Source organism: Artibeus jamaicensis, unplaced genomic scaffold, assembly GCF_021234435.1.
Source record: "Artibeus jamaicensis isolate MK-2021 breed Jamaican fruit bat unplaced genomic scaffold, CSHL_Jam_final contig_548, whole genome shotgun sequence".
NCBI classification, from domain to species: Eukaryota; Metazoa; Chordata; class Mammalia; order Chiroptera; family Phyllostomidae; genus Artibeus; species Artibeus jamaicensis.
The window spans coordinates 20,984,114-21,005,841 of NW_026521883.1; the positions used below are offsets into that span (position 1 = coordinate 20,984,114).

The 21,728-nt window shown below is 38.8% G+C and overlaps 1 protein-coding gene across 2 annotated transcripts in view; it reads right to left on the reverse strand.

Moving 5' to 3' along the window:
* The window catches only part of LOC128628133 (translation initiation factor IF-2-like), a 31,735-nt gene that overhangs the window by 3,436 nt on the left and 6,571 nt on the right, over positions 1-21,728 (reverse strand). The window contains exons 2-4 of one of the 2 annotated variants that reach the window (XR_008392460.1): positions 13,170-13,279; positions 4,465-8,820; positions 421-599 (exon numbers count right to left, since the gene is read on the reverse strand). The gene's annotated coding sequence lies outside the window, so the exon portion shown is untranslated. Of the gene's footprint in view, positions 1-420; positions 600-4,464; positions 8,821-13,169; positions 13,280-21,728 lie in introns of those variants that run through there. The other variant, XM_053670061.1, reaches the window with a different exon arrangement.

A 21,728-nucleotide genomic window follows, 5' to 3' on the forward strand; every position in this document is an offset into this window, starting at 1 on the left:
CTCCAGCTAACTGCACAAATCCATGTGATGTATTCTGGGTTAAGGCAGGAGCCAATGGGTTACATGAGACCGAGTACTGAAGCCAAGGAGAGAGCACCAAGGTTTGAGAGTCAGACCCAGCCAGAGACCCTGAGCCAAAGGTGGGCTAATCCCTCAACAATGACAGCTGTTTTCTTCTCATAGCTCATGCCTTGAATACTGCAAGGCATGTATTCAACATTACGTCATCCCAGTGGTGACAGGGGAACAGATATTAAAGAAATGGAATACACATCCTGGTATACCTCAGCTGTTTTGCTTTGTAAGGCACACACCAGCATGTGAACAAGAATTTTATAATATTCTAGTAACAATGGGCCACAAAACAGTAAAACCTCAATGTTTCTCCCTCAGTGCCTCCTTGCCTGTTTTCATTCCTACCTGAACTCCCGTCCACAAGCCACATATCCTGATGGTGAAAGTCTCATATACACCACAAAAGTCTCTTAGAAAACAACAGCTACCTCCAGAGCAGCATCTTGTTCAGAAAAGTCTGTGACATCAAAGATAATGTCTCTAGTTTGCTGTTCCTTGTGAAGTCATCTACTCCTGACCAATGCCTAAGTGAAAGTAATTAAGAAGACTGATTTAAAAAGTGGAATATGGATAATAGTAAACAAACTCCAAAAAGCTATAGTCTGTGAGGACTGGGCTAGATAATGATCCATTTACAGATGGTCTCCTTGGAAGATTACAGAATTGTTGCTCACACAATTTTAGAAACACATTAGAGTCCATAGCTGATCATCTGCAAACTTCTAGGTAAAAAAACTCTTGGTCTGTGGGTAGGAGATGGTCAGAGTCCAGCTCAAATCTTCTAACCCCCACAAAAATGCTGATTGGAAGGGGAGTTGCACCACCTACAGCAAAAAAGCCTGTGAGAATGTAGAAGGTACACACTCAATATTACAATTTTAATTTTGAATGGTATCTTGAGTTCCATTTGTCACTTTAGAAATCTACCTGTCAGGAAGAGACTTCAGGACACTTTACTAGGATTTAACTTTTTGGCCATAGCCATGTTCCATAAAAGTGTTTTAAAGGGGTTATTGTTTCTGATAAAAAATATTTTAATCAAATAATACACCAGGAAAGTAAACATGTACATATCTATTTTAAGAGCAAAACCTTTTGACTAGCATCTTAAATGCAGTGACAGTCAATAGTGCTTACAAACAGTAGCCAGTTCCCTTACAGGGAATCAGGAAAATGGTAAAATAAGGCATAACCTGTGCTTACCACATAATTGTATCAAGCAGTAAGTAGCGTTATGCACAAGTAGGAAAACTTATTCACCCAAAAGTTTAGAATGTGGTTCCGAAGATGTCATATGGATAGGTAAACTGTGAACTTCTCCGGGCCACTTATGTGTAGAGATATTGTTGAATCACCTGACTGAAGCTAAAGACATTTTGAAGTTGATCCCAAATCTAGGATTTATGAATCTACTATACTCATAGGACCCTGTCTTCTTCTGAGAATTGGTATCTATCACCATCCATCTCTCTTCTAGTCCTGGGCTACTTGTGTTTTAGATTCAACCCCTCATGCCTCCTCTGGGACCCTGCATTGTCGGTTAGCCCCTCTTTCTTGGTATAACTTCTCTTTTTCTCTCTCTCTCTCCCCCTCCCTCTCTCATTGCCTTTTTCTTTCTAAAGAGGAACATGTTCTTTTATCTTAAAAAACCACACACACACACACACACACACACACACACACACACACACATTTTTCCATCCCATATCCCCATTTACCATCCTCTCTCGCTCTCTTTCCATTCATAGCCAAGTTTTTAAAAGAATGTCTAAATTTAGGGTCTCTCTTTGGTTGGTTAGAGCATCATCCCAATAAGCCAAGGTGACAGGTTCCATCTGCAGTCAGGGCACATACAAGAATCCTATGACTATGTACTGAGTCAGAAATGGGACAACAAATTGATGTTTCTCTCTCTCTCTAAAAACCAATAGATTTAAAAAATGCTAATTTGAAAAACATAAAGTTAGGTTCTCTTTCCTCATTTCACTCAGGAGTAAATCTTGTTGCTAAGGTCACCAAGGACCTTCTAAATGTAAGAGCCAGTGAAGATATTTCAATCCGTGTCTCCCTTAGTCTTTCTCTAGCATTGGCTGTGAGTCTTTTGCTTTCTGTGAGTTCACACTCTCTTGATACCTGTCCTGCTTCATGGACAATTCCTGCTCAGTCTCCTACAAAGATGTCACTTTCTCCACCCACCTCATCCCTAAGATGCTCCCCCGCAGCTATTGTTTATTGCTGCTTAATTCTCGATGACTAAGGGGAATTAATTAGGAGTGCAGTGCAATGTGGGGAGAAAGAGCTTCCTAGGCTGAAGAAACATCGTATCTGAAGTCCCTGAGGTAGGAAGGTAGTTTAGGGCATTTGGAGGGAACTGATAGAAGCTGAGAATGGCTAGAGAAGAGGGTGGAAGCCACACATTTGGGATCTTGTAGACCATATATAGGATTTAGGATTTTGCTTTCATCCTAAAAGCCATGAAAAGCCTCTTGAGGATTTTAAGCAAAGGGATGACAGGATTTGATTTGCTCTTATAAGAATAACTCCTCCTACTGTTGGAGAGAGTAATTTAAAGGCAGGTAAGAGAAAATGTGGATAGATAAAGGGAGAGGGAAAGCATGATGCTCCTGAAGACTCTAACTTGAGCCATTATGTGGATGATGGAGTCACTCTCTAAGATGGGGACACCAGAAGAGAATCAGGTTGAGGGAGGAAAGTAGAGGAGTCAGTATTGAACATGTAAATTTAAAGAGGCTAGGAGTCCTCCAAATGGAGTTAGATATTTAAAGAAATTAGATATATGGGTCCAGGACTTAGAAATGAGATGAGACTTGGACTCTCCTAAATTTGAAGAGTCAAGGTGAAAAAGAAAATTCTCACTCAAGTTAAAGTAGACAACTTCAGTGAGTTAGAACAGTCATTAGCAAGTAAGTACATTTAGTAGGAGGAAAAAACTTTCCTATGTCTACTGATTGAAACACAGTGAACAATTAGACAGCTTAGAAAGACCATATTCCAATCAAGCATTTCAGAAAATGACAATTTAATCTTTGATAACTGTCATATAGCTCATCAATTTAAGAAATATTTTTATTTACTTGAAGAAAGAAAACGGGCAAATAGAGAATTTCTGTGCCTAGTTTTGAAACACTTTTCTGCTGTAGGTCAGAACTATCAACTGAGACTACTAATCTTTTGAAAATTGATAACTCCCACAGAGTTAAGTTTTTAAGTGGCTTGGGGTAAATAGAGTGATTTCTGAAGTCTGAAAGGTCTCTATTAATCTTGCTTGAACAATGCACATTAAATTAGCAGAGGCTTGTATTTGCTTCACAACTTTAATTAAAGTTCATCTTTTAGACTCTTCAAGCAGTGAATTAAGTCTTTTATAGATTTTGAGACTGAAGCTCCAATTGTGATGAAAGATATGGATTCACATTTTAACAAAGAACAGGGTACATAAAATATTGTGTCCATAAAGGTGTCACAAAAGTACTTTTTTCAAACACACCAAAAAGTTGAGAGAATAGTACAATGAAGACCCATGGTTCAATATCTCCCAGCTTCAACTATCATTCATTGTCTGCTTGAAAAAAGATAAATTTTTTAAATAATTGTTTTTTTCTTTTAGTGTACAATATTCTTATACAATCCCTCAATTTATTTAACTGTACATCAAACATTTAAATTTCTGGTTTAACAAAATTACAAAAACAATATTATTAAAAAAGCTTTTTTATATGTTACACTAATATGGACCCCGGCTCCTGAGGTCTGTGACATTGTGGATGAGATGCGGGACAAATTCACACAGACTACTGAGTCCTGTGGAGGAAATGGCACAGCACAGCCACTCTCTCAAGGGTAGAGTGCCCCGACCCTTACTTTGACATGCTTTTCTTGGGTTCATTTTGGACAGGAATAAAGTCCATCAATCATTGTCAGGCAGAAATGATTAAATAATAGATACCATTCAAAGGACTCTGAGGGCTTATTCTGAATCAGTGTCAGATAGTTAGGAGGGCCATATAACTTTGGGGGAACAAACTCACTTCCTGCTTGGCCCCTTATTATTTAAATTCAGGGTCTTAGCAAAGTAGGTTTCATAGGATTTTATGCATTCTTTCTTAGGCCTGATGCCCTGGGAAACCTGCCCTTTCCAGAACAGGGCCACACCCACCTCCAGCATTGTTTCAGGCTTAGGTCAAGCAGAATAAGTAAGGCAGCCAAGAGATTAGGAGACTTCTTGCAGACAGAATGAGGACTCAAGGCTATGTCAAAGCCAAGGGGTAAGGGTCCATCACCCGCTTTTTCTGTAGCCCTCCAAGTCCTTCCCTGGGCCCCTCCATGATTGTGCCTGTCTTAGGTCGTCCCTGCCTTGAGGAATCTTACTTGTCATTGGTTAACCGATCAAGCACTGGGGGCCAGGCAGGGTGAAGTAAAAGGACCAGAGGTGGTGCTCCTGCCAGGGAGGTAAGCTTTGTCTCCTTAGTGGTTTATGGTCCAAAGTTTGCTCACTCAGTCTTAGCCACGAGGGGGTTACAGCTTCTGAAATCAGGCAGGGCAGTTCCAAACATTACACATATACATTTGTAATGTAAATATTACTGCACATCCATGATAAATACCTTACACTAAATTTTCAGAATTGACATTTCTAAAACAAATAATGTGTAAATTCCAAGCTTTTTTATACCTGTTACTGAACTGTCTTTTAGTGAGGTTGAACTATCTTATTCTCCCACCAGCTGTGTGAGTTAACTCACTCCACATCCTTGCCAACACATTTCCTGTTCTTTTCATTTTAGTCATTCCGATAGCTAAAATGATGCCTTGCCCTTGCTGGTGTGGTTCAGTGGATTGAGTGCTGGCCTGTGAACTGAAAGGCTGCTGGTTTGATTCCGGGTGAGGGAACACGCTTAGGTTGCAGGCCAGGTCCCCAGCTGGAGGTGTGAGAGAGGCAACTGATAGGTTTCTCTCCTTCTTTCCCCCTCCCTTACCCTCTCTCTAAAAATAAATAAATAAAATCTTTAAAAAAATAAAATGATACTTTGTTCTGGTTGTAACATACATTTCTATGATGACTAAAGAAGCCGAGTACCCTTTAAAATGTTTATTGCATAATGTTCTTTGGATACTCTCTTTCATGAAATGCCTGTTCAAACTATTCGCCATGTTATAATTGGACTGTCATTTTTTAAAACCTGATTTGTAGAATTTCTTGATATTCTGGGTATGCATCTTCTTTACTGACATATTGAGAGTATCTTCTTTCACTCTGCGTCTTGTCTTTTTATTGTCTTATTGGTGCATTTTGGTGAACAAAAGTTTAGGATTGTTTAATAGCTCGGATATACCATATTTTCCCCCACTCATGGTGATTTTTGTGTCCTGTTTAAAAATTTTTTGCCCTTTCTAAGGTCATTCATATATTCTGTTTTCTTCTAGAAGCTTTATGTATTTAATTAAAAACATATTTTCCCCAACTGTTTATGTCACCGAGCTAAAGGGGTTTGTTTGTTCACCTGCACACATTAAGGCCCAATCAAACACAAAGTCACAGGTGAGGCTGTGCTCAAAGACCTGGTTTTTCTTCTCCAGAGCTTTCTTGTTTTATTCCTGATTTTTAAAATGTCTGAGTTGGGAAAGTTTGAAAATTAACATCTATCCAAATTGAAAAGCATTTTTAAAGAACCAGTCACAGAATACTGGGATATCAAATCTGAAGTATTTGAACAGGCAGCTCTCTCCAGCAGAACCCTAGAGAAAGCAATTACACAACTCCTACTTTACTTCGGCAAAGTGCCTCTCTTACTAAGTAGGCCATTTTGCAATCCAGTCAGAGTATGGTTTTTAAAAATACATTTTATTGATTATGCTATTACAGTTATCCCATTTTTTCTCACCTTTATTCCCCTCTGCCCTGTACCTCCCCGCTTTAGGTCATGTCCATGGGTCATACATATAAGTTCTTTGACTTTTCCATTTGCTATACTATTCTTAACCTCCCCCTGTCCATTTTGTATCTACCATTTATGCTTCTTATTCCCTGTACCTTTTCCTCCATTATCCCCTCCTCCTCCCTGCTAACCTTCTGTGTGATCTCCATTTTTGTGATTCTGTTCCTGTTCTAGTTGTCTGCTTAGTTTTTTTTTTAAAGTTCAATTGTTAATAGTTGTGAGTTTGTTGTCATTACACTATTCATATTTTTATCATCTTCTTTTTCTTAAATAAGTCCCTTTAACATTTCATATAATAAGGGCTTGGTGATGATGAATTTCTTTAACTTAATGTTACCTGGGAAGTGCTTTATCTGCCCTTCTAAATGATAGCTTCCCTGGATAGAGTGATCTTGGATGCAGGTCCTTGCCTTTCATGACTTCGAATACTTCTTTGCAGCCCCTTCTTGCCTAAAAGGATTCTTTTGAGAAATCAGCTGATAGTCTAATGGGAACTCCTTTGTAGGTAACTGTTTCCTTTTCGCTTGCTGCTTTTAAGATTCTTTCCTTTAGTCTTGGGTAATGTAATTATGATGTATCTTGTTATATTTCTCCTTGGGTCCAACATCTTTGGGACTCTCTGAGCTTCTTAGACTTCCCGGAAGTCTATTTCCTTGGTCAGTTGGGGAAGTTCTTCACTATTTTTTCAAATAAGTTTTCCATTTTTTGCTCTTCCTTTCCTCCTCTGACACCCATATGATTCGGATGTTGGAACATTTAAAGTTGTCCCAGAGGTTCTAAAGCCTCTCCTCATTTTTCTGAACTCTTATTTCTGCATTCTGTTCTGGTTGAATGTTTATTTCTTCCTTTTGCTCCAAATCGTTGATTTGAGTCCCAGTTTCCTTCCCTTCACCATTGGGTCCCTGTATGTTTTTATTTCACTTTGCATAGCCTTCATTTTTTCCTCTATTTTGTGACCATACTCAAGCATCCTGTGAGCATCATGATTACCAGTGTTTTGAACTCTGCATCTGATAGGTTGTCTATCTCTTCATTATTTAGTTCTATTTTTGGAGTTTGATCTGTTCTTTCATTAGGGCCATATTTTTTTTGTCTCAGTGTGCTTGTTATGCTGTAAGAGACAGAGCTATAGCTATTTGCCAGGGTAGGATAAACCCATGTTGCTGCATTGTGGTACTGTATGTTGGGGAGGGTTCAGAGAGGGAACAATGCCACTTGCTCAGCTTTTAGTCACTTCCCCAATATCCCCAAACAAATTGAGCCCTTCTGGTGCTGATTTCCAGGTGGGTAGTTTTGTATACGTCCTAGGTCCCTGTGGGTCTCTCCAACAAACTTTCATGTGAGGCTGGGAGTTTCTCCTGCCACAACTCCCACAGATTTTTACAGTCAAAGGTTTTGGGCTTTATTTCCTCAAGCTGGAATCTTAGGTTGTGCAGTCTGTCTCGCTCCCCAGTTGTTCCTTCTGGTTTATCTGCACGTGAATGTGGGAGTGCCCAGCCTTCTAGCTGCTGCCTTAATGCCTGTCCTCTCTGCCCTGGCTGCCTAACTTCACTTCTTCTACCAGCCTGGATGAATATTTCTTTTTTAACTCCTTGGTTGTCAGGCTTCCATACAGTTTGATTTCCTGACAGTTCTGGGGTTTTTTGTTTTTAAATTTGTTGTTGTGCTTTTGGTTGTATGAGAAGGAAAAGTGAATCTACCTATACCTCCATCTTGGCCGGATGTCTGAGTATGGTTTATGTAATTGCAAAGGAACTGAAAGATATTGGGATCATCTGAAGTAGAATCTGAGATCATTATGTCTTAAACCTGGAAGTTTTGTGTTGTATCTGGGAGCATTTTATATCTTCTTCTTTACTAATACTCTGATAGCATGATCTTGCTCTCTTATCATTTATCCCTTCTTCTTTCACCTTCAGTTTTTGGTCTGTTCTTCATTTTCTCTTTTAATTCACAAACAAAGTCAGTGTCTCCAGTACATTATACAATAAAACCCTCAACTTCTTTCCTTATGTACTCTTTTCCTTCATTGCTAAAGTTCACAAAAAAAGTAATCACATTTAATGCTTCTCCCTCCTCATTTCCCATGTCTCTAACTACTGTCTCATCTATTGTTTCTATCAGTCTATGGAAATTAATCTATTGAAGAATCTCAAAGCAAATGTACCCAAACTGAATTTTTTTCACTTCTCCCAAGCCTTATCTCTTACATTAATTTCTGTTAAGAGTACACTATTCTCTCAGAGACTCTGGTAGCCAATAACTATAATCCCAGGTCTATAAAACATCTTCCACTTGGCCTCTCCCTTCCATTCCTCCTACCATTTTTTACCTGATCTCATTACTTCTTATCCAGATATTTTAATGGTCTCTTAACTGCCCTCCTTGCTCCCAGTGTGCCCTTGTCCAAACTATCTGGTATAAAACTAGATTAATCCTCTTAAGTCAAAGTTCTAACCTTATCACGTCCTAGTTTGAAGAGCTTTAATGAATTTTCCTATTGTCTTCAATCCCACCACAAACTGGGTCAAATTCATTTATTATTTTTACTCACCAGTACTACAGAAAGAACTATTTCACCTCATGCTTTCTTCTGGTTTCTTTACTTTTGCTGATGCAATTCTATATTCTCCCACTTCTGGTGTCTAAATTCTTCCATCTTTTCGAAATCAAAGGCCAACTCTTGAATGAATATACTTTCCCATCTTCTCTATATGGTAAACTCCTCTTCATCCTTCAAGAACCAGCTCAGCCCTGGCTGGTGTAGCTCAGTAGATTGAGCACAGGCCTGAGAACCAAACAAACACAAACTGATTTCCAGTCAGAAAACATGCCTGGGTTGCAGGCCAGTTCCCAGCAGGAGACTCATGAGAGGCAACCATACATTGATATTTCTCTCCCTCTCTCCTTCCCTTCCCCTCTACAGATAAATAAAATCTTTAAAAAAAGAAAAAAAAGAGAATGAGCTCAAACATCTTTACATTGATCTTTACAAAGATCCTTAGCAGGCAGGCCAAAGGTTCTCTATTTACCTAACACTGGGCTTGATAATCAGTAGTCTTGTCCACCTACAACCTAAACTGAATTAATTACTCTGGATCTCTGCTTCCAAAGCACATTGAAAATAACCACTATGAAACACTCCTTACCACATAGTACTGCAATTATTTTTTTCTGTCATCTTCTCCTTAGTTACTAAGCTCCTCCAAAGCAAGTGTAATATAATTTTAATCTTTGCATCCTAGTGTCTGGCCTAATATTCTACACAGACACATCTATGATAAATTTCTATCAACTGAGTAAACGCATTTTTGATCTTCTCTAACTGGAAGAGTTTTTCTTATTAAATTGCTATAGCATTTTCTCTATAAATCTCTTAGGCCACATCACTTTCTATCATGTGTAATTGTTATTTATATAAATATATTATATTCTCTGATAGATGGATATTACCTAAAGACCAGAGACTCTGCCTTGTCATACCCAAGGACGTCATGTAGTGTAGTAAGAGGGACCGTTACATACCAATGCCATTGGAAAAACCTGACTTGGCCCTTGATCAGAACATACTGTGACACACCTCAAGAGCACAATGTTCCTAAGCTAAAATGCTAGAGACAGGCCAAGGCAAGTTACCAAGAGACCTGGTTTGTCCTCGTCTTCAGAAAGTAGTAGTTCAGGTTTCCATAAATAAGTATTGTTGCTTGAGAAAGCTGTTTGTTTATTCATTAATTTGCCACTTTGTGCAAAGTAAGGGGGTTGTGTTTATAGTAGTAACTGCATGTCAGGGATTGTCACATGTCTTATTTCTAAATCACTATAACATCATGAGATAAACATTATTATTCTAAATTTACAAATAGGAAAACAAAGCTCAGAATGCTTTAGTGACTTATTCAATATCACGGAGCTGGTGAGTGCCAGACCAAAATTTGAAGCAGTTATGCAAGACTGATAAGCACAAGCACTTTTCCATCTCATCATGCATATATATATACTCAGAAGATTTCTTGAAAAACGACTGGAGAAACCATTGAACCTACAGGAAGCACAACCTGCCAGGATCAGGGGTCAGACTTGAATCAAACTTTGTATTGAGAAGGTCCTTGAGGACAAATAAACATGCCAAGTTTTATCTTGAGTACCAGGGAAACACTTGCTTCCCAGTAGGCTCAGTGGTTAGGGGATGTTTCCAGAAAGGATAGAGGGAAGATTATAGTTATGGTTGTGGGAAAACAGAATGGGAGCTACTGCATTTATAGCTGGGAATCAGAAACATTAAAACAGATTAGAAGTCAAGTGAAACTCACTCTAGTGGGAAACACATTGGAGGAGACACATTTGGATCGTGAGTATAGTGTATGCATGGATGTAGGCAATGTTTGGTTCTTCTACCAACATTTAAAATGTGCTGGGCACTATAACAGGTACTAATGCAAAGAAACAAATGGTTCCTGTCTTTGAGACACTGACAGTCTGGTATGGAGCAGACTGCTAATAGAATCAGGAGAAAGGGTGCCAGGGGACAGGGTTTTTTTCTAGAAGGTTACCGAGAACCAAGAGTGATCCCATTTTCAGAAGCAGAATAGAAAGGAATCTATGAGTTATAATTAGCAGGCAGGCCAAAGGTTCTCTATTTACCTAACACTGGGCTTGATAATCAGTAGTCCTGTCCACCTGCAACCTACATATGATCACCAGTATGCATGTCACCCATTGATGAGGCCCTATCCCAAGAAGAATAATTAAGAAAGTAAATTTAAATATGGTTTCACATAGGTAGGTGAATTAATTACAGGCTTTGCTGCCTTAATTTCAATGCTTAGGACAAGGATTAAAACTTCTACCTTCACTTCCAGTATTCCAATTGACAGTTTAGAGACCTAGCGGTGTGCCTGGCATTTAATGAACTTTCAATAAATTGTTGAATAAGTGAACAAAGCAATTAGGGGCTAAACATTGTGTGAGGTGCTACAAACTATACAGAGGAATACCTTTATCTTTTTTTTTAAAAGATTTTATTTATTTATTTTTAGAGGGGACGGAGAGAGGAAGAGAGAGGAATACCTTTATCTTTTTTTTTTTTTTAGATTTTATTTATTTATTTTTAGAGGGGACGGAAAGGAGAGAGGAAGAGAAACATTAGTGTGTGGTTGCCTCTTGTGCATCCCCAGCTGGTAACTGGCCTGTAACCCAGACATGTGCCCTGACTGGGAATTGAACCACGGTTGTTTGGTTCTTAAGCCCGCACTCAATCCACTGAGCTACACCAGCCAGGCTGATAATACTTGACTAACTCACTAATGTCTCACTGTTTGCTGATTAATTTCTTAATTTCTCATAAATGTTTACATCTTTAAAGGTATTCCTTGCCCAGCAAACAGAGTGAGACATTAGTGAGTTAGTCAAGTGTTATCAGCCTGGCTGGTGTGGCTCAGTGGATTGAGTGCGGGCTTGTGAACTGAAAGGCTGCATGTTCGATTCCCAGTCAGGGGACATGCCTGGGTTTCGGGCCAGGTTCCTGGTGGAGACGTGGGAGAGGCAACCCCCATGGGGTTTCTCTCCCTCTCTTTTCCTGTGTCTAAAAATGAATACAATCTTTAAACAAAAAGTGAGATCACATGGAGTAGAGGACACAGCACCTATTAAGAGACCTGCATTCTAGTTCTGGAACAAACAAGCTCACGCAGAACATGTCTCCATTATACTCTTTATTTTCTCCCTTTTAAAATGAGGAAACTATTTCAGGTGATCTCGGAAGGCATTCCCAACTCTTAATTTTTTGCATTTCTATTTATAGATGGGGAAAACTTTTATATATATTAAAATATATATTATGTATTCTACTTATATTATGAAGTATATTTAATTAATATTGTTTCAATAACAACACATTATCAAAGGGTGTACACTGACAAGTCTTGCTCCCATCATTGTCCCCAAGGGTAACTTTTAAGATCTTCAAGTGTTTCTTTATACAAATACAAACAAATACCTACATATATCTCTCTTCCCCTTGTTAAAATATAGCACACTATATACACTTTCTGCACCTTTCTAAAAATAATGTTCATATAAGCTAATGTTTCCCTGTCAGTAATTATAGATCCCTTTTGTCCCCTATGCTGTGCTACAGGTGCTTTTGATGCAACAATCTTTGTGTCCTCCCCAAACTCTTAGGTTGAAACCTAATTCTCAGTGCACTGGCACTGGGAGGTGTTTAGCTCATGAAGGTAGATTAGTGCCCTTACTGAGGCTTTACAATCTAATATCTATCAGATGCTAATTTCCCCTTATTGCTCTTCTTTGCCAGGGTTTTTGGGCCATTTCTGTGTATTTTTTCTGTATGAGCATTAGAATCAGCTTGGCTAGCTCCCCTCTCATTTCCTTCACTCTCCAAAAAGGGTTGTTAGTGTCTTTGACATATGCTGAGTGAACAATATCTTATGATGTTGAATTTCTTAGCCAAGAAATAGGTATGGTTTTTCATTTGTTTCAAGTCCTGGACTTTCAAGATTGTTTAAAAAATTTTTTAAATCCTCATGGAGGACATGTTTATTGATTTTTAGAGAAAGAGGGAGGGGGAGAAGGAGGAGAGGTAAAGGAAGAGATGGAGCAGTGGAGGTTGGGGAGGGGTGGGAGAGAAAGATAGAGCTTATCTATATCTATAGATATCTATATATAGATATCTATAGATATAGATAATCAATGTGAGAGAGAAACACTGATCCGTTGATCAGTTGCCTCCCTTATGTGCCACAATCAGGGATCAACCCCACAACCCAGGAACGTAACCTGACCAGGATTCGAACCTGCAATCTTTTGGTGTATAGGATGATGCTCCAACCAATTGAGCTACCCAGCCAGGGCATGATTATTCAAAAATTTGAAGGTTGGGTTGGGGGTATAAGGAGGCTAAATGGTAATAGAAAAAAATAAAATACAATAAAACATTATCAAAAAAATAAAATAAAAGTTGAAGGTAGAATTTGAATTTGTTAATGTTTGATAGATTTGGAGAGACAGAATATTGGAGTGAATACAATTTTTGGAGGGAGAATAATCTATGACGCAGATATAACCATTGATAGGCAGTAAAGAAACTAACTTGATAAGAGAAAAAAGAAGTTACCGTACCTTTTATGTCAGGAACTATGCGTGGTATTTCAAATACTGTACTATCATTCTTGACCGCAGGTCGGCCCAAATCAGGGTCTGGATAGGGTTAGATCACGAATGAGCCTAGACTGTAAAAAAGAAGGAAATCTTACCTTTTGTGACAGCATGGACGGACCTAGAGATTATTATTTTTCTTTCTTTCTTTCTTTTTTAAGGCTTTTATTTATTTTTAGAGAGAGAAAGGGAGGGAGAAAGACAACAGAAACATCGGTCAGCCACCTCATGCACAGCCCCCACTGGGGACTTGGCCCGAAACCCAGGCATGTGCCCTGGTCAGGAATCGAACTTATGGGACCTTTTGGTTCACAGGTCAGTGCTCAGTCCACTGAGCCACACCAGCCAGGGCCCTAGAGATTATTATGTTAAGTAAAATAAGCCAGTCTTATTCTGAATACTATATAATCTCACTTAAATGTGGAGTCAATGAACAAAATATACTGATGAATAAAACAGAAACAGAGGCATGGACACATGTAACAGACTGACAACTGTCTGAGGGGAGGGAGGACTAGATAAAAGGTGAAGGGATTAGCCAAAGAGCATATATGCATGACCCAGAGCCACAGACAACAGTGTGGTGATGGCCAGAAGGAAGGGAGGTGAGGACTAGGTGGAGGCAGGCAGAGGTGCGGATATGAGGATATCTATAATAATGTCAACAACAAAAGAGAAAAAAGTAAAAAATGATACCCATAAAAAAAAAGAATGAGCTAGATACACTGTAGGGAATGCTCAGAAGACTCTCAAGTGGCCCTTGAGAGTGGCCCTAGCAGCTGGCTCTGTGGATGGAGCTCGAGCCTGCAAACTGAAAGGTTGCAGGTTCAATTCCCAGTCAGGGCACATGCCTGGGTTGTGGACCAGGCTGGGGGCATGCAAGAGGCAACTGGTTCTCTCCTGTTTCTCTCTTCCTTCCCGCACCCTTCTAAAATAAATAAATAAATAAATAAATAAATAAATAAATAAATAAATAAATAAATAAATAAATGAAAGAAAAAGAGAATAAGAGACATCTCTGAAAGAGAAAAAAAATCTTTAAAGAAAGATAAAGGAAGATCACAGTGAAAGTAAGGCAGGATAGTCTGAGGGCAGGAAGGAAAGGTCAAATTCAAAGAGGGCAAAAGACTCAGTACTCTGAAAGAAAAGTGATAAAGGCCAGTTAGGGCAGAGTTCTTGTTTGTGGAGATGAAGGTATAAACACAATCCCTTTCCAGGAAAGACAACCAATTGGGACTAAAGAATGAAGAAAATTTGGTTTTGCAAACTCTGCACTGCCACTACCCAGGTAAGGTCAACCCCACCCAGTTCTCGGACACATTGGCCTCTATAGCAAGCCCTTGTCAAAGTTCCAAAGACAGCCAGAAAACTTTCATGCTCTGAACATGGGAAAACAAGATTTGGCTATAAATGCTCCTACTTTCGGTTATTCTGGGGTTTATGTTCCAGGGTGGTGCCTTCACACACTGTAATAGCACTGGCAGCAAGTCCATCCGTGGGGAGCAAGTTGATGATGTTTTGTCCTGATGCATACTGGTGGGTCCAGGCATTTTGTCCATGGCAAAAGCCGTACCTGACACAAAGGGTGCCATCACCTCAGAGTGCACATACCACACTGCAAACACAGAGTTGCTGGATGGCAAAGATGCGGTCTTTGGCAAGGTAGAAGAGTACATGAATATTGTGGAAGCCATGGAGCATATAGGTCCCAGAATGGCAGGACCACCAAGCTCACTATTGCTGATTATGGACAATGCCTGTAAATCTAACTTGTATTTTATCTTAACCTCCAGACCATTCCTTCCACTACTCAGGTGCACACTCCACCACCCTCACTTGCTCACTATATTCTATAATCTTTGTGCTCTCACTTCAGTCCTCCACCTCTAGCTGGATTACAGTTTCTGACTGTGAAACAAAAACCAAATAAATAAAATGAAGAAACTTTTGAGCCTGGACTATTGGAGACCTGTGGTGCCTTGAAGAGGGAAAGCAAAACTAGTTTCACTTGAAGAATTTAAAGGGGAGAGGGATAACTGTACTTGTGTGTGCAGATGGAAGAAAAATGTTTCTAGTACATGTGAAAAACTAAAAATTTAAATTTAAACCAAGACTTTGGGCTTAATGTTTTACTAAAAAACACAGTATCGATCCCATCATTTGCCTGCTGCCAGGGACAGGTGGATTAGCTAGGGGAGAATGTCAGCTCTCAGCTTTCCATCCTACTAAAGGCCTTCTTCAGAGGCAGGTCAGAGGCATTTTCAAGTTTATGCCCTTAAATAATCTGCAGGTCTTCTCTCAATCTAACTTCAAACTTTCAATTTCTCATTTCCTAGTTTTCCAATCTCTTTGGGCTTAAGTGTCAAATCTTTTCAAGAATCAAACATGACATAGCTTCTCCAATGATTCAGTGTTTTTTTTCTTGTCAGAATATTCTGGATAAAACTAGAGGCTGTGCTCTTTTAACTCTGTTAACTTTCTGTGAGCTGGATATGCAATAATCCAGGGGCAGAGAAAGTACACCATGGAGCTGCAAGTCTATCTCACATCACCCACTCTGTGGGGGTAATCGGCAAGAGATTGTCTTAAGCTTAGTTGAGTCTAGATTGGCCTGAGTATGGTGCTTTTGATTAGTGGGGGAATGTGTGGGAGAAGGCTATAAAGGAGTATAAATACCTAGATCCTACTTAAGGACTCAGTGAGGACCTTTTCTTGGATTTAAGTCTTGCTTTAACCGTGTTTATAAAAACTGGCCTCTTCCCACTAACTTCTGGGTGGGACTTTTGTTAAGGTCTGCTACACCATATATAAGTATTCTTAAAGTTCAGTTGTTATGGACTAGGGAGTTGTCCCATCTCCCTTCAAGTGCTAACTAGACATATCCTTGGGAAGAGAGAGAAGAAAGCGATGATTGGCAGGGACAGCTGGTCAGTATTAGTTAGGGGATGTTTCTACCTTGTATTTCCTCCATTTCCTGAGTTGCTTGGGCATGGCTTCAATTGAGGATGTAAATCGATAGGGTAGAGTGGAGATGCAGGAGGAAAAGGACAGAGGTAATTGTGTTGAGACTGAACATTTCCTCCCATAGCTCTGAGATATAACTGACATATTGTATAAGTTTAAGATGTACAACATGATGATTTGATATACATGTATTTTGCAAAATGATTACCAGAATAATGTGAACACATCCATCACCTCACAGTTACCCAATGCCCCATCATTTTTTTTTTTTTGTGGTGAGTACTTTTAAGATCTACTCTTAGCAAGTTTTGACTGTACGATACAGTATTGTTAACTAGTCATCATGCTGTACATTAGATGACCAGAACTTATTCAAATACTGGAAGTTTGTACCCTTTCTTGTCTTTACCCATTTCCCTCAACACCACCACACCCCCGGCACTAATCTACACTGCTTCTATGAGTCTGGTTTTTTTAAGATTTCTTATATAAGTGAGAGCATGCAGTATTTTCTTTCTCCATCAGACATATTTCAGTTACCATAATGCCCTCAATGTTGAGCTCTTGTGTTCTGAAGGTAAGGTGAGAGTATCAGTTGAATATCTTGTACAGTATCCCACACAAATATATATAAGAATCAAATGAATTTTTAGAGAACAAAAGCTTGGCAAGTTAGGTCTAGAATTTCATCAGCTCACTGTTCCATGGTCTCCTTAACGTGCAGTATACCTTTAATTCCTGCCTTGGGACTCTAGCTGCCTTAACAGGAGAGGACGAACACCCCAGAAATCTTTCATATTTTCACATGTAAGTCTGTCTGACCTGTTGTGCCAGGCTCACTCCTAAAAGGAAAACAACGTAAAAGGAAGGGTAGTAAGTTATGTCTGAGAAGCAGTGTGATATAATAGAAATAAAATATAAAATTTGAAAAGACATGGCCAAATGGGAAGAAAAATCCCAATTTTGCAATTTTCTACCTGTGCATTACATAGCTAGAGTTCACATTTCTCATTTGTAAAGTGCAGATAACACCTACTTCACAGAGAGTAAGAAAATCTTTATGAAAGCATGCAGTGGCTGCTGAATAAATGCATGGTAAGTGAAGTCCAATGTGTACTAATGCCTAGCTTTTTAATTTTCATGGTTGGTAAGACATTTAAGTTGAAGATTCTTTATATGTTAATTTTATCGGGTACCAGAATAATGCAAGGTAAGATAAAGAAAGCATAGTGCAGTCATTAGTTATACACAATCATAAATTATTTAAACAATCTTTCTAGTACAGAAAATTTCACACATACAGATGTAGAGAATATAAAGAATGCCATGTATCCATCATCCAGCTTCTACAATCACCATACCCTGACTACTCCTGTTTCCTTGATACTGCCAATTCACAACTTTGACCCTCCAGGTTATTTTCAAATGAATCCCAGACACCAAATCATTTCCTTTTAAATATTTCAATGTCTAAAAGATTCTTGTTTAAAAAATTAGTTATAACACTATTATAACAAAACATCATAGTGCAACAAAAGTAATGATGTTCCCTGGTATCATTAAATATCCAATTGATCACTAGGTTGTAACATAACCTTACAGCCCATTAAGTAAACTAGTTTTCACCTGCATTTATATGCCCCTTATTTCAATTCAGGAGACAGAATTCCAAGGCACTCCCGAGATGCAAATTAAAATACTAAACAAATTGAAGGACTTCCCAACTGTCACCTGTCATGCTTAAAGAGGTCAGTTTCCAAATGGTGCAGGAACAGCAAAGGCAGTATGTTGGCTGCGGTTAATCTGAAGAAAGAATATTATTAATAGCTATGTCAATTTTTTTGATAGAACTTTATGAGTCTATGGAAAACCAGAGATATATTGTCTTAGTCACTCAGGTTGCCATAACAAACTACCATAGAGCAGGTGGTTTTGAAGAACAGAAATGTACTCCTCAGAGTCCTAGAAGCTGGGAAGTACAAGATCAAGGTACTGATTCGGTTCCTGGTAAGAGTTTTCTTCCTGGCTTGCAGAGGCTTCCTCACTGTCCTTACGTGGCTTTTCCTTTGTGGTCTAGCTGAGATCTTTCTCTTCCTCATAAGGCCTCTCCTAATCCCATCATGAGGCCCCCACACTCATGACCTAATTTAACCCTAATTACCCCCCAAAGGCCCATCTCTATATACCATTACATTAGGGGCTTTAGAGGGACAAACATTCAGTCCACAGCAAACCTACAAAATTATAAAATGATTAAAAAGTTTGAAAAGCCAGTAAACTGGTATGCCATAATTAATTCTTAACCTTTCCCTAAGTTACTTTGGCTCTAACTATCTGAGATCATCATTCCTGGAAAACTTTCTTCATGACTTAATGTAATCCCAAGTGCAGGAGGAACTCAACCTAATATTCCATTTTCCTCTTTCCTTGTGCTATCTCAGCACTGAAGCAAAATTACATAAAAAAGTATAGGTGGAGCTGTTTGTAGTCCTTCTTGGTTCCTTTCCAGGTTTGCCAGCTGCTTCTGCTGCATAAACAATCATGTTTTACTAGTTGTGGGTATGTAGCTGCAGGAGCTGCAGCAAAGAATCAGGATCCCAAACAAATCCTATAAACAGAATCCCATGACTTCTTACCTAACCAAATGGTTTTGCTATTGGCCTTAAAATATTAGATAGGACTTAATCTGCCTTTCAAAAGGTGGCAGGGAAAAATCCAAAAATTTGATGACACTCTGGTCTATCAGCAGTGCTTTGGAGAAACATTTGGTTTGGAGGGCAATATGGCAACACTTATCTAACTTACAAATACATACCCTTTTGCAGAGCAAATCCACTCTGGGAACTGGGATAAGGCACACGTAAAAGAAGATATGTGTACAAAGATATTCATCTAAGCATGAATTAGAAGACAAAAGATTATAAACTCAATGTCTCTCAACTGGATAATGATTGATTGAATCACATGCAGGGGTTAAGAAAAAATGATGCCTTTTATGCTTTTAATATGGGAAAGCCCAAGATGTCTTAAGTACAAAGTGCAGAAGAGTGTATACGGTATCCTCCCTGTTATATAAAAATGGAGGGAAATAAGATTATTTATTTCTACATGTATAGGCAAGAAAAAAAACTTCTGAAAGAATACACAAAAAATAAGCTTAGAGGTTACCTTGTGGGTTGGAATTATATGGATGGAAACAGTTGATAATGCTTTTAAAGGTTTTTTGGCCCTGACAGGTGTGGCCCAGCTGCAAAGTGAAGGGTCACTGGTTTGATTCCCAGTCAGGGCACATGCCTAGGTTGTTGGCTTGGTCCCCAGCCAGGGTGTGTACAAGAGGCAACCAATGTTTCTCTCTCTCTCTCTTCCTCCCTCCTTTCCCATCTATAAAAATTAATAAATATTTCTTTTAATAAAAATAAAGGTTTTCTTCACCAGTAGACAGATTATCTATTCAAATAATTTTTAAAAACCTAGCTGGGAGCCATAACCAACTAACAATTATTACATGCTCACTGCCTTAAAAGAGACTAAGAAGATAAGGTGGCCCAAATGCAAACCTTAACTGTAGGGTATAAAATATAAGCTTGAGTGAAGTGGCTGTGTCTAACCAATTCCTGGAAATCAAAGTTCTCAGTGCACCTAGGGAATTCTGAAATCAGTAACTTGCCAAAGAAATTCAATTGCTTCCTGGAGACCTTCTCTAGAACTCAGCAGAGGGGGTAGATAAAAGATAGAAGACATCATGCTTCTGCAAGCAATTAAAAATTCTTCAGTGATATGTCTGCCAAAAAATGCACATACTGTTTAGGGTAAATCTAAAAACACGCAGGAAGAAAGCATTAATTATATTGTGTTGGAACATTTTTGTTTTACTTTTCTTTAATGATAAAATGCTATTCTAATAGTAAATAGTTTTAATAAACCTAGTAGAGAAAAATCTTCCTCATTGATTAGAGGGATTACTCTTAAGTTTTGAGGCTGCTTTCTACAAGACATATGTTTATTGCCAGTAAAAAGTTATCTTTCATTCCAAGTTTTAATGACCTTGGCGGGGAAAGCCATCTTGACCTTTTCACTCAAAATTTCAGGTGACTGAAAGTGCACTGAAAACAGCGAACACTATCATGTAACATTCCAGTGTTTCCCAACGTAAAAAACCCATACCACTGGTGACACTCAAGGGGGTTCTTGGCAGTACATGAACAAAGCAGCAAACAGTTCACGCAGTGAGTTACTTCTCTCTATCAAGCCTTCAGATTCAAAGCACTTAGCTGGCAAGAGCATCTAGCTAGGCTTTAACAACTGACTTTGTTTTCATTATACTGACTTTCACAGTTGGTTCCTTGACTGTCTCCTCACTGTCAGAGGTCTGTAACACATTTGTTAGGATTATCCACACTCACAGAAACACAACAGGAGTGCAGGCACTGCTACACACATCCAGTAACCCTTGGTCACAAATCACAAAAATCCAATATTTTTTTTCTCAGTGCTTATCTTTCCTTGACTCAAATTCTCCCTATGGGCTTCTGCAAGAGATACCTCATTCTCCCAGGAATGTTGTAGTGTACTGTATAAACTAAGGTCAAGCTGATTTTCAATGCTGGCTTTTTCTTGGTGTGAGTCTACAAAGTTAATCAACCAAATGAGGCTAAATTAACTACCTTGGAATTTGAGGGGAATAAATGGGATGACACAGAGCAGCTGGCACACAATTTAATAGGTGTTCAATTAATGCTGATTTTCTCCCCTCCTTCCCTTACTTCTTCTGCCACTGTCCTCAGTAGTCACTCTATTTTTCTATTTGCTCTCTCTGTGATCTTATTTACTCCATGGCTCTAACTTCCACCCTTAGTGTGGATACCTTCTAATCATTGGTCCTGACCTTTTTCTCAGAATACTAAACTAGAAGTTCTATATTAGTGTAACGATTCTCCCTTGATGTTCTGCCATAATCTTAAACACAACATGTATAAAATAGAATGTTATCTTTCTCTGAATCTGTTTCTCCTTCTCTGGTTTTTCCCATTTGGTTCAGGCTATCACTATTCTTTGCATCACTCGGACTCAAATCTCATCCATCTTTAAATTCCTCCCCCTCCCCCTTCTCACCTCTTTGAATTAGACATCAATAAAATTTATCATGCCCTTTTAATAACTTACAAAGGGTTACAAATGAAAAAAAGCATTAATTTTATTAAATACCCTTGCCACAGGTGAGAAAAATGAAATTAAGGCAGGTTAAGAGATATGCGCAGGTCACATAACTAGAGTGGTTAGAACCTAAACTAAATGATCAGTTAAGCCGTGAATTTCAGGCTCCTCACTCCAACCTCCGCACTTGTTCACCTTCCCATATTGCCTCAAGTTCTGTAGCATTTTTTGCATGTGTCACCTCTCCTTCACTACTGCCGACCCCAGAATTTGGGCCTACCTTATCTTTCACATCTGTAATAAAGATTGGTTCTGTCAGCAAGGTAATAGTCAGTAGTATGTATTCAGCATTGCCCAGGAAAATCTTTTCTAACCTGGTTAACTCCAAGTAAACGATTTTTTTAA